This window comes from Lynx canadensis, chromosome D1 (genome assembly GCF_007474595.2).
Source record: "Lynx canadensis isolate LIC74 chromosome D1, mLynCan4.pri.v2, whole genome shotgun sequence".
Classification (NCBI taxonomy): domain Eukaryota; kingdom Metazoa; phylum Chordata; class Mammalia; order Carnivora; family Felidae; genus Lynx; species Lynx canadensis.
In genome coordinates, this window is record NC_044312.2 from 54,117,908 (window position 1) to 54,131,467 (window position 13,560).

The window sequence follows — 13,560 nt, forward strand, 5'->3', positions numbered from 1 at the left end:
AGGGATGATGGCAGCTGAGTGGCAGAGCTCTCCCACCCCGGGTCCTCTATCCCCCAGAGCTCAAATTTATTTTTTTGTGTTATGGTTCTGCACAATATTTTGTATGTAAAAATAAAGGTTTACACTTCTTAGAGCTCCAGACCTGGAAGCTAGAAACAGGTGCTAAGCTGTAAACATGTGAAGCAGAAGCATAGTACTTTGCTGTTTTAGGAGCAAGGGATCAGACCCCTTTGTTCTCCTCTGGTTTTGAGCTGACTGTTGCCTTATTTAACAGCTGGATACAGTACACAATTGTTTGCAGCAAAAGTCCTGCAAGTTTGCTTCCTTTAAAAGCTTCTTCCGCAACTTCCCTGCCCCCATCCTCCCAGGACAGAAGTGGACACTGGGGGAGAATGTTTCAGTTCCCCTGCTGGGTTGTGGGTCTTTCTTTCACACCCTGTCCAGATCGTCTAGGGAATTTTTACTTTGCAAAGTTGCTTACCAGAAACAATTTGGCAGAGTGTAGTTTGGGGGAGGATGCTCTAGTTAAAGGAGCACAAAAGCACATGTCCCTGTGACTTCTTACCATGTGTGAAGAAGGGAGCAAAGGAGCTTTAGTAAAATTGCAGTTCAAACTAAATCGGGAGAGGAAATGAAGAACAACCAAAAATACTGCAGTTTGCAATAGGGCATCTAATCTCTGGTTCTCAATGCCACACACTAAGGATTATGACAGAATTTCAGTATATGTTTGTATATACTGTTTGAAAGTTTTTGTCTGGGATTATAATATACTAGTACACTGAAGTTGCCTATTTTTATAGTATAAACTTCAGAAAGTGAAGCTTGGCTGTGGGGGAATAAAAAGGCAACAGAGCAATTCTCAAAGAGGAAGTGCATGAGAATCTGAGGGTTTAGGGGGAAGATTATTTTTGGTTATAAACGGAGGGCCTTTGTTAAAAGTTGAAAAACATGTTTAGTCCAATCTTCTGAGACTCTGAGAGGGACAGTGACGTGACAGAGTCTCTAACTTAATTATACAAAGTTAATCCCAGAACCCAGGTCTCTTTACGCTCTGTCCACAATGTTGGTCCCAGTGCCGAGCCGCCCCTCCAGGTCCTAGTTTCCCATGGCCCATTTTCTGCAGCTCAAGGCACCTTCTTGTTGGCCTGGCTTCAGGGGAGATGGGCTACAGCTGGTCTGAAATAGGAAGACTGTAAATTTATTTAAACTTCCAGCATGATCCATTTGCCTTACTTTTTCCACTATGATGAATGAAAATGTAGACAAGAAAATGTTTCAGAAGATGGATAACTCAAAGAGAATAAGGAAAATGCAGAACAAGGAAGTGTGCAGTTTGTTTTTGCTTTTAAAAAGAAGCATATTTACAGAATGTCTCTTTTTTTTTTTTTTTTTTTTTTTTTTTTTTTTTTTACCTCTGTCATCTGTGACCCATTCGCCTGTTCAGCCAAGATATTTTGGCTTTTTTTCCCTGGGAAACCAGTGGGTGGGTGAATATGGAGGAGCCAAGAGTTAACAAAATACCAGCAGATGCTGGAACCGAGAGAGAGGATTGTCTTTGGCCTCACAAGCAGAGCTGCACCCCATTTCCCATCCTCCCAGTCTCCTTTGAAATAGACTGCTAAAACTCCCCTGCTTGAGAGGATTTCCCAGTTCTGATAAAGGAAATCTTCACTAACACTTCCTGTCTCTGGGCCATCACGGCTCTGCCTTTCTGAGGATGCCCTAAGCACTGTAGGAAATAATAGCATTGTCTTTGAAGTCAAGCTTACTGTTTTGAATCCAGATCCATCCTTGAATCTAACTCTACCATTTACATCTGGGTGGCTTTTGATGAATTTCTTAAATTTTCTGAACCTGTTTCCTCAACAGGTAAAAGAGCTAATAGTGCCTACCTCGTCAAATTTGTTAGAATTAAATAAGATAATATATATGAAGTGCCTTATGTTACCAAACACCTGATTGATATTCAATAAATGAAACACTTTATTGATACTAAATTACAGGGCTTTTGCAATACCACCCTTTTATGTACAGCTTTTTGTTTCCCCTGTGACCAAGAAGTGGGCAGTAGTAGCTTTTTAACTTGATTCTAGTGGCAGGAGAGGCAAAGTGAATTAATTTTTTTTTCCTTATCAACTTTAAGGAATAATGTACACAAAATAAATCTGTTTCAATTCAGTGAGTTTGACAGTTGCTCTGCCCATGAAATGACTACTACAGTCAAGATACAGAACATTTCCCTTAGTCCCCCCAAAATTTCTCTTGTCCCTTTGCAATCTGTCCCTTTCTTTTTCCTCAGCCTCAGGCAAGCATTCCTCTGTTGTCAGATGAGTTTGCATTTTATGTGAATAGAATTATGTAATATAGACACTTTTGGTTTGACTTCTTTCCGCATAATGTTTTTTAGATGTGTCCATGTTGGTGCACAGGTCCTTTTTATCACTGAGTAGGATTCCAGTGTATGGATATACTACCTATTGATGGACATTGGGTTTTTTCAGTTTCTGGCTATTTTAAATAAAGCTGACAGGAGCATTTATTTGCACATCTTTGTGCGGATACATGTTTTCATTTCTCTTGTGTAAATACCCAGGAGTCAAATGGGCTGGGTCATAGAATAATTGTTTCTTAAACTTTTTAAGACATTGTTTTCCAGACTGGCTGTACTATTGTACATCCCCAGCAACAGTATGTGATTTTCAGTTGCTCTGCATTCTCATCAGCACTTGGTATGGTCAGTCTTTTTAATTTTAGTTTTTCTGAGGGGTTTACAGGTAATAGTGTATAACTGTGGTTTCAATTTACTTTTTCCTGATGTCTAATAATCGTTAGCATCTTTTCATGTGCTAACTGGCTTTTTGTATAGCTTCTTTTGTGTAGTCTCTGATTAAGGCTTCTGATCATTTTTTATATGGTTTCATTTATCTTCTTGTTAACTAAGTTCTAAGAGTTTTTTTAAATGGTCTGGGTACCAGCTTTTTGTAAGGTAGAAATAGCTGTAATTTTTCTGTTGGTGTGTGAAAACATGTATTTTCTTTCAGTATGGCTTGCCTTTTCATTTTCTTTAATGGTGCCATTTGAGGAGCAAAAGCTTTGAATTTTGGTGGTCTATTTATTCTTTTTTTCTTTTATGATTATGTTTTTTTGTTTGTTTTTCTGCCTCAAAGTTACGAAGATTTTTCTCTTTTCTTCGAGGAGCTGTGAGTTTTAGCTTTTACACTTAGATCTATGATCCATTTCAAGTTAAATTTTTTATATGGTGTGAGGTAAGGATTAATATGGAAATTATCTTTACAGTGTTTTATGTATCAGGAGCTCTATTTAATTCTCAATAAATAAGTGTTCTAAGGTAATTATCCCTCATTTTAATGATGAGGAAAATAAGTCTCAGAAAGATTAAGTATCTTGTTCAGATCTTACAACCAAGATTCAGGTCCATGATGGCCCAGTGCCAAATCCCATATTCTTTCTACTCTATTACACTGGCATTTTGTTTTCAATATTGAATTGGAATCTGTATTTTAAAAGCCCAGCTGTAACCTGTGAGAAGGGTATAAAAATACAGGATGACGCTGCCATTATCAGGACATTCATATCCCCAAGCACAACCTTATGACATTAACTATAGCAGGTATATTGGAATTAGGGCCCGGGACTCCATGTCAGGCCATTTGCTTAGGTCTGTATTTCAGAAGCTATAAATACAACTCTCTTGGTGCTCTCTTGACAAGAAACCTTATTATGAGTTCTTCTTCCATTTTACAGCGGTCCATCTGAAATATGAAGTTAAGTGCCTGGCCACACACCCAGTTAATCCTTAAGAGCACCCAGCTGGATAGCTGAGTCTCACTGTGTTTTGCTTCAGTTTTTATATTTGGAAAACAAATAATGAGTCAGTCTCCCTTCTCTCCCTCTCTCTTCTCCACCACCCCTTCTAAATTCTCTTAGATTCTGTGGTCACACTAGGTAAGTATCTTTTCCCTAAAATATCCTTTGAGCTGTGACAGACTCATGTGAGAGGAGAAGTCCCTTACTTTCTGATATTTAATTCCCCCCTTCCCCTTTGAAAGAAAGGTCTACTTAAGGCTCTTTGTTTTTGTCATTTTAGAAGAGTCTGAGTCTTATTAAGACCATTTTGTTTCTTTAAAAAATATATATGGGAGGGTTTGTGAAGATAACAGCTGTACCTCTCTGTTCTTGCTTTTCAACAATGTAGCTTTGGTAAATTCACTCCTTCTTTCTTTCTTTCTGAGGCTGTATGGTATAGGGGGAAGAGCACTGAGTTTTGAAGTAAGAAGTTTGTAGATTTGAATTCCAGCTCCAGTATTTACATAGGCAGCAAATCACTCAATCTCTGTGAAGTTGAACTTCCTTTTCCTTGCCTGTAAAATGGGCATAACAAGTGCTCTATGGATTTGTTATAGAATGTCTGTACGATGTCTGGCATGTGTGTGTGCTTATATTATCTCTTCCTGTTCTCCTCTTCTATTATATCTCTTTCCAAAGAATAAACACTCTTTTTATGGGTTACTTATAAATAGTCTGAAGAAGGGGTGTTTGAGACTTGTAAAGGATGTTTTTTAGTACGGAGCCCTAATTTAAGATGCCTTAACAAATATACTGCTTTGTTTAAGCTGGGTAGTCTTATATCGAAGTCCAGCCATGGAAGGTGAAGCATTAAATTCATTCTGCCTGTTTTTTCCCTTGAGGATTCCAAGTAGATTATCCTGGGTCTCTAGAAGCAAACTCTACATCTGAGTGTTTGCTAGTGAGAAGCTTATCTTCTGGGCAGAAGCCTAAGTTGGGAGAAGAATGGAAGAGAAAAGATAGTCTATTTGGCTAATACAGACAGGATCAAGTATAGGTTAATGGGAAGAAGGGAACTCAGTTTACACATTTGGGAGTACCTCCATCTTCTGCAATATAGCCTCCAAAACATGAATCTCTGTGTCAGTGGTGGGATGGGGACAAACCAGTGTCTCTCAGTAACTTCTGGTTACCACACCTTAAAAGTAGCCTCATTTCCCTGTCTTCCATGGGAGTCTTCTTTGCATTTCAGTCTGAGGAGTTGGCCCTTCACCCATTAAGGAGTCTGGGGTCTCCCCAGTCACCATTTCAAACCTGTCCATCCTTTGAGATACAATTCAGGGTTTACCTCTTCCAGGAAGCCTCCTTTGGCTACACTGCCAAGCTGGATGGTTCCTTGGCCATCCTAAAGCATTCAAGTAGCCTTGAGAATCTTAATCTGTGAATATTTAGCAAGTATAAACTGTGTGTGTTGGGGAAGGGAGATTGTTTACAGAGATAGATCAGATGTAGTACCAGTGCCTGGCACTTACACTTGACTATTCTTTGTACACTTGTGTTTCCTCAGCTGGATTCTCAAGCCTCTCAGAAGTCTGGTGATTACTTAACTCTAACCTAAGTCTCTCCTAATACATATAAATGTAGCTCTAATTTCATTTCATTTGCCCAGGCTTCATACTGTCTATAATTTTGGATATAGTTTATCTCACTTCACATTATAAGTTTTAAAATGCTTGTTATAAATTTTGAAGATAATTTAATGACTGCAATGTGATTCAGCCATTAAAATACTTTGTAGCACCAGAATATTGGATCCTTAGCGTTTCTGGATAAAGAACAGGGGCATCATTGTATTATTAAGGCCCCTTAGTCAGACTTACCTTACGCAGCTTACCACTTACACCAAAAATTCTATTTTTCTCTCTTTAACTGTATATAGAGTATTTTGGCTTTCCAACAAGTAAGATGAGATAATTAGTCCATTCCTATCATAAGGTATGTATTGTGTAACTAAATAACATTTACATTCAGATTTCTAAAATAAAGAAGTCTTAAGTTTCACCTGGGGATTGATTCTAAGAATTAAAAACTAATAAATATCCTTTTCAGTATTACAATTATATAAATATTTACAGCAGAGAAGAATTGCATAAGTTGACCCATAAGAAGAAAATAAAGTTCTTTGGTACTAAACCCATGACACTTAAACGAGACTATTTCAAACATCAAGATCAAATAGATTCTCTTTCTACATTCCATCACTTGCCATATTTTCTTTGCTTCATATTTACACCTTGTCTTTGTTTTTTGTTTTCTTGGGAGTTTTGGATTGCCTTTTTTTCCTGACTGAAGAAAGAAGCATCTGCCTTTACCTTATGACTAACATCAGTTGGCTTCCTAATCATACTGTTTGTTTTAGGGAAATAACTTTCATCTTTTATTATTATTTTTTTTACATTTTATTTATTTTTGAGAAAGAGAGAGACAGAGCACAAATGGGGGAGGGGCAGAGAGAGAGGGAAACACAGAATCCGAAGCAGGCTCCAGGCTCTGAGCTGTCAGCACAGAGCCCGATGCCGGGCTCAAACCCACGAACCATGACATCATGACCTGAGATGAAGTCAGTTGCTTAACCGACTGAGCCACCCAGATGCCCCAACTTTCATCTTAACACATTCTTCTCTAAGTCCACAGAGTTCCTGTTTTAATCTCAAAGCCTGCTATCATTTCATTGAAGTCCTGGGTTAAATTCCTTTCTTGTACCCTATGTCATCTCTTTCTTAGAATCCTTTTTAACTTTGCCATAAAGCATCCCTAAAAGCATCTTTCAGAAAGAGTGCATAGAAGTTAAACTTTCTATGTTCTTGTGTGTCTAAACTGTTTCTACCCAACTGGTTCTTTAGAAAGTTCTTCAATTAATCACTGATTTCTGCTCTTTTTCCTGACGTTGCTCTCCTTTTTCTTTGATTCTGTGATATCAGTTACAATAGCTACTAGCTATAAGTGAGCTTGAAATCTGGCTCATCTGAATTAAGATATGATGTAAGTGTAAAATACAAATCAGATTTCAAAGAACAAAAAGACAAGATAAAATATCTCATTTTTACATTGATTATATATTGAAATGATAATACTTTGGATATACTATTATAATTAATCCTATCTGTTTCTTTTTACTTTTTAAGCATAAAAAGAAATTTCAGAATTACGTATGTGGCTTGTATTACATTTCTTTTGAACAGTACTGCTCTGATCCCCAGCATGATACCTTTCTAGGCCTTATCAAGAAGCAGCATTGGCTACTACATGCATCTTTTCCCCATGTTCCTTTACCGGGCTTCCTTCACTTGGGTGGGCTGTAGATACATCTACATTGTAGCACATCTACCAATGTAATTCCATCTACTTCCCATCTTTTGAAAAGTGTTAAAAATTTCTGGTCTAGGGGTGCCTGGCTGGCTCAGTCAGTAGTACATGTGACTCTTAATCACATGTCAATTCAGAGTCATGAATTTGACCCCTCCCATTGAATGTAAATATTACTTTAAAAAAATGATAAAATGCATTAAAAAAAATGTTCTGGTCTGTTCTTTTTCTTTATTCTTCTCTCCCACCCTAAGCACAGGTATTCATTTATTCAGCCTTGTACTACTTTGTCATGTCTTTGGAATCTGGGAGGGAGGAGAAGTAAACATATTTTCAGTATTTCAATTGGGTAACAGAAGATTTTACTGATTCTGTCATTATTTTGAACAACAGTATGATGGTCATCTTCATGCATAAGTCTATCTGCATCTCTGGATATTAAGATCGATTTATGAAGTAGACATACAAGTTTAAATTATATGATTTTTTATGGATATTCATATACATATTGACACATTTATTCCCCCCAAAAGTAGCAATTTATGTTCTCAGTTGATAATTCAATAAAAGATAGGAGCTGTTATCCAAGAAGTCCCCAGATTCAATCTGAATCCTCTTATTTGGGCCTTTTATCTCAGCTTTTGTGGAAAGCATGGCCTGTTTTCTGAATCACTTAACTTTTATAAACCTTCATTTTCTTATTTGTAAAGTAGAGATAATCATACCCTGAAGTAATGTATATGAATGTTCATTTAAAGTAATATGTTCATGGGGCGCCTGGGTGGCGCAGTCGGTTAAGCGTCCGACTTCAGCCAGGTCACGATCTCGCGGTCCGTGAGTTCGAGCCCCGCGTCGGGCTCTGGGCTGATGGCTCAGAGCCTGGAGCCTGTTTCCGATTCTGTGTCCCCCTCTCTCTCTGCCCCTCGCCCGTTCATGCTCTGTCTCTCTCTGTCCCAAAAATAAATAAACGTTGAAAAAAAAAATTTAAAGTAATATGTTCATTAATTCATTTCAGTAAGTGTTGAGAGCTTCCTATGTGGACTAAGTACCTATGCTATACTGGGAACTGTGGGGGATGTCCAAATGATATAGACCCTTACTTCAAAACTAATTTCATATGGAGGAAATAAAGTGGGATGTAGAGAATGCTTGGGTGGCTCAGTCGGTTGAGCGCCAGACTTCGGCTCAGGTCATGATCTCACCTCACAGTTAGTGGGTTCGAGCCCCGCATCAGGCTCTGTGCTGACAGCTCGGAGCCTGGAGCCTGCTTTGGATTCTGTGTCTCCCTCTCTCTCTCTCTGCCCCTTCTTGGCTCACTCACTCTCTCTCAAAAATAAATAAATGTTAAAAAAATTTTTAAAAATAAAGTGGGATATAGGACACATTCATAAGAAACTATAACACAGGTCTTTTTGTGATTTGTAAGAAGAGGTACAGAGAAGGTGTTAAAGGGGTTTAGTTGAGAAAGTTTTGCATTCTACTTAAAAATCAAAGGAAACAGTCTAGAGGAAGTGGCATTGAAGGTAATCCTTGAAGGAAGAGTATAATTTCAATGTATCTGGGGAGTAAGATTGGGGTACATAATGTGTGAGGATGAGCCCAAGCACAAAGGCACAGTGGGGAGTTCTGGGCAGATCAGTTGACAATGGTCACTCTTGGCAGAAGCAAGGAAAAATTATGGGTAGAAATGTTTGTTTCTCTGAGTATCCTTATTTACATGTGCCACAGAATGAGGTACTCCCTATATTTATTTCTGCTGTGCTTTGATAGGGAAGATAGAGAAATCATTTTAAGCTGTTTTAGCTCTGACCAGAATTGAGTAGGCGAAGTCCATCTTGTCCATAGGGGCAAGAACACAATATATTTACACTGGCCTTTCTCTCCCACAGAAGACGGAAATTATGAGACATTTGAAAACAGTTCTGAGGCTATGACACATTATATTTATCTAATTAAATAATAACTGGCTTCAGAAATTTTAAGGTGGGGTCAGAGGAAGAAAATTCTTGAAGAATAACCAAGACAAATTCAAAGGTGGCAATAGAGAGAGAGTAGTGAAGGAATTAGACCTTTGGTATCATCATGAAAAGGTAAGAAGTTTTGTGAAACAAAGATAAGGATTATGCTTTCTATCCTTCTTTCTGGCCCTCTCCCTTCTAGGACTTCACTTTTCAACTCTTGTTTGGTATCTTCAGGCTGTTGTCTGACCATCTAGAATTATTTTGAGTATTACCCTCCTCCCTCCCTACCACCGTGCCCACGATTTTTTCATCCTCAGCAACATTCAGTATTCTCTTTCTTGTTGCCTATAAAATGAATTCAAGTTCCAGTGCCTGATATTCAGGGCACCCCCAGCCCATCTAGCATCTCCAAGTTGTATTTACCAACTTACTTTACATTGTACCCCAGTACTCTAACCTTGAGTCTATGATTTAACATCTCTCATCCACTTCTTCTAATAGAAGTGTCTAGTTTATTTACTCAACAAACATTTATTGGATGCCTGTTATGTAGTATTTCTTCAGTAAACTTTAGTTAAGTAACTGCTGTGTTTCAGGCCTTATTTTAGAGCCTGTGAATAGAGAAATAGGAAAGGGGATAATGTTGGTAAATGGAAAAAGACCCTGAGACATAACTGGGGAATCTTGTATAGCATACAAAATGTAGGTGTGACAGGAGGTACCCACGTAGTGTTCCTTGAATAATCATTGCCTTCAGCTATGCTGAGCTAGATCACTGGTACACACTGTGGTCAAGGCTCAGGTAGCATTTAGGTTCAATTCAAATATATTGCCAAAAGGAAATGATGAAAGAAGTAGCTATCCTGATCCTGAACTAGAGTCATCAATATCAGAACTACAGATGGTTTCTTAAAAGACTTCACTCTTTCTGATTTACCTTGTCAAAATGATCAGCAGTTTCACTGTGTTTACAGCTAATAGCACTAGTAGGGCCCTTTTCTTTAAATGGTGACTCCCAAAGAACAGATGCTCAGAAGCTACCATATGCTTGCCTACCATATGGGCTCAGTTCCCACCCTAAATGAGTCTTGTTCCTTCCTGCCTCCATGTCACTGTTCATCAGTTTGGTGAGGAGAGATGATTTGGAGCTACAGCTGGGCTTGAGACCTGTAACCTTGGGCAATTTTTTTTTTTAAGTAGGCTCCAGGCCAAACATGGGGCTTGAACTCACAACCCTGAGATCAAGAGTCACACGCTCTACCAACTGAGCCAGCCAAGCACGCGCGCACACACACACACACACACACTTTTTGTCTTGGGCAAATTTTTTTAACTGATTAAATACTTTGAGATGATGATGACAATAATAATAATACTTGCCTTTCCCCGTGTCATCTGTTATAAGGTATCAATCATTTATGTGAAAGTACTTAGCATAGTATCTGTCACATGGAAAGTACTTTCTTTCCTCCATTTCCAAGGGAGCTTCTACTCCTTTCCCCATCTCTATTAAAATTTTGCCCATCCCTTATTGAGCCCTTGTATCTCCAGTAAAACTTTTCCAGTAAAAACTCAGATGCAAGAGATAGAGGCTGTCTGTTGTGTCTTTGCTTTGTAGGATTTTAGCTTTTGAAGAAGGAGTTTTAAGTTGTAGGGGGAAATGGCACAGGAAAGGGTAGATGTCTGAACAAAATAGCATTGTATTTGGAAGCAGGAAAATAAGGGTCAGTGAAAGACAGTATGCAAATGATATAAAAAAAAAAGGGTGTCTTATCACTGAATGCAAAGTGATTGATTTTTAGCCCATCTTATTCCAGCAGGCCAGAGACAAAGGTTGTCTCCAGTTCCTAGTATTAACCACAGCAAAGGGGCGACTCACTCCTTTTTATTCAGTGAGAGCTAGCTACCAATCTCCTGGATAACTCTGAGCTTTTAGAATTTGATGCAACATCTTGATTAGAACTGGACAGTCTATAGATTTTTCTAGGAAGGCCTAGCTTGGTCAGCAGAATAGAAAGCATCCAGAATGACATCAGTTTGGCAAGCTTTGAAGGGAACAATTAAAGATGGCCAACACAACTGCACGTTGTTTTATTTACCATTTCACACCTGGTGCAGTCTGGAAGCTACATTTAAAAAACAATTTTCTTCAAAAACCAAACCAAAACAAAACAAAACAACAAAAAAAAAAAAAACCCAAAACCCTGTAATAAAAAAAGTACTCATTCACTGGAAAGCCGGAAGGATTCATTCTTTGGAGCCGATTGTTCACATTTGTAGAATTTACAATTTTGTAGATGGAAGGGGCCTTTGAGTTGAATAGGGTCTTGAGAAGGAAACAAAAGGCTCTTGCTTTCTGCATGAACAGAGTTCATTCACAAGACAGTTTTTCTTGATCTACGAGGAGTGATTTCAGACAATTAGCTAATTGGTTGAGGGAGGTGACCTGTCAGCTTTGCAGAGAGGATGTCTGCTTTTAGGGACCCACATAGAGAAGACATCCTAAGCTTTCTATGACAGCCAAAAGCAACCCCATTAATCCTCCTATGTAATGGCCAGTCATAACCACAGATAAGGAGTGCATTTCACTTGAGAGTAAAGCCATGAAAACCCGACCAGCTGCCAACAGCTGATCACTGTCACCATCAGCTCAGTGTTGTTTTAGGCTTTGAAATATTTCTGAATGATCTTTCCAATTTGCTCTATTGTAAGGGGATAAGTGACCCTCCAGAAACAGTGTACTGTTTATTTTTAAGTGTTATCAGATGCTTAGTTTGTTGAAATGACACTTGCCTATTGTATAGAAAACAAGGGCCGAACTCATTTGTGGCCATCTTGAAAGCCCAAATGGGTGCAGAAAATGAAAGGGGAGATGGAAAGTTTCTGTAGGCAAATGTTAAATTTTTCTGGATTTCAAACATGAAAGAAATTCAGAATGGAAGAAGAAGGTCCTAGAGTGTAAGAAGGGAATCACGAGAAGATAACTGATTGGGTCAATAAGTTGAATCCCTTTGCCCCTGGTCTGAGAGCCAATGAAATTGGTGTCATTGTTTTTTTGAAGCATATTATTAAGATGTATCCATGATATAAAATTTTACAGTAAGAATGGCTATGACCATCATAGGAGGAGCAGTCCCTCCAAACAAAACAACCACTGGACTGGTCATTAAGACACCTGAGTTTTCAGAGAACACGTGCACCCTTGTTAGTGTCATGTAAGAGTCAGGGTTTTGGATCTGTCATACATGGGCTTCAGTTCTGTTTGTGTCACTTACCTACCTTATAATCTTGGTTAAGCACATGGGAAGTATATCAGGAATCTTTTCAATTTATTAAGCTAATGGAGAGTGGTTTAAATCACCACCACATTACAAGAATTCTATGATAAGCAGTTGCCACCTTAGTTTTAAATACTCAGTGTTGTGCTTAAAGATGCTTATTCTTTGTATCTTCCTATTCAGCTTTCCGTAACATGCTGGCTTCTACTTTGTGGAAACAGGAAAATCAAAATGGGCCCCAGCAGATTTCTGCTTATGTCTCATTGTACAAAATGTGGAACATAGATACCTCCATTTACAAGAAGGGCTAGAAAAGGAAATGTTCTGCTTCTAGATTCTGTAATGAAGGCAAATAAGACAGAGATTGTGAATGGGTGTTATGTTATCCAGCCAACACTGCAGTGTTGGCTCAACATTCAATTCATGGTAAATGCTGTGATGATGATGATGATAACAGATAATCCCCCTCATGCTCTTCTCAAGATTCCACTGATAGGGGCGCCTGGGTGGCGCAGTCGGTTAAGCGTCCGACTTCAGCCAGGTCACGATCTCGAGGTCGGTGAGTTCGAGCCCCGCGTCGGGCTCTGGGCTGATGGCTCAGAGCCTGGAGCCTGTTTCCGGTTCTGTGTCTCCCTCTCTCTCTGCCCCTCCCCCATTCATGCTCTGTCTCTCTCTGTCCCAAAAATAAATAAACGTTGAAAAAAAAAATTAAAAAAAAAAAAAAGATTCCACTGATAGGATATTAAACATTTTTACACTTTATGAAGTAATTTTACTTACCTGTGTGAAGAGTTTCTTGGTGGTTATTGTTATTGCGTGTTTGGAAGTTCCTTGATGATTGATTCAGAGAAGAAATGTCAACCAGGAAGGATAGCATAATCCAGGCCTTCACATTGACCTGGCCCAGCTCCAGACCTCCAGCCTTTCTAGACCACCCAGAACCACAGCAGTTGCTCACCACTCTAAACTCCTAGTATCACTTATGACATGTCTATTTGCTGCTTTATATTTTTTAAATACACATGGCTTCTTAACTAGATTTGGAGCTCCTTAATTTCAGGGTCTGCATAGAATGTGCCCTCTGGAATGTACAGAGAAACCTAATTGCTATTCATTTATTTACAGAACATTTTCTGTTTCTTGCT

The 13,560-nt window shown here is 38.7% G+C and overlaps 1 protein-coding gene across 1 annotated transcript in view; it reads left to right on the plus strand.

The window, feature by feature from the left end:
* The window catches only part of GAB2 (GRB2 associated binding protein 2), a 189,905-nt gene that overhangs the window by 59,978 nt on the left and 116,367 nt on the right, over window positions 1-13,560 (plus strand). The window lies entirely within an intron of this gene.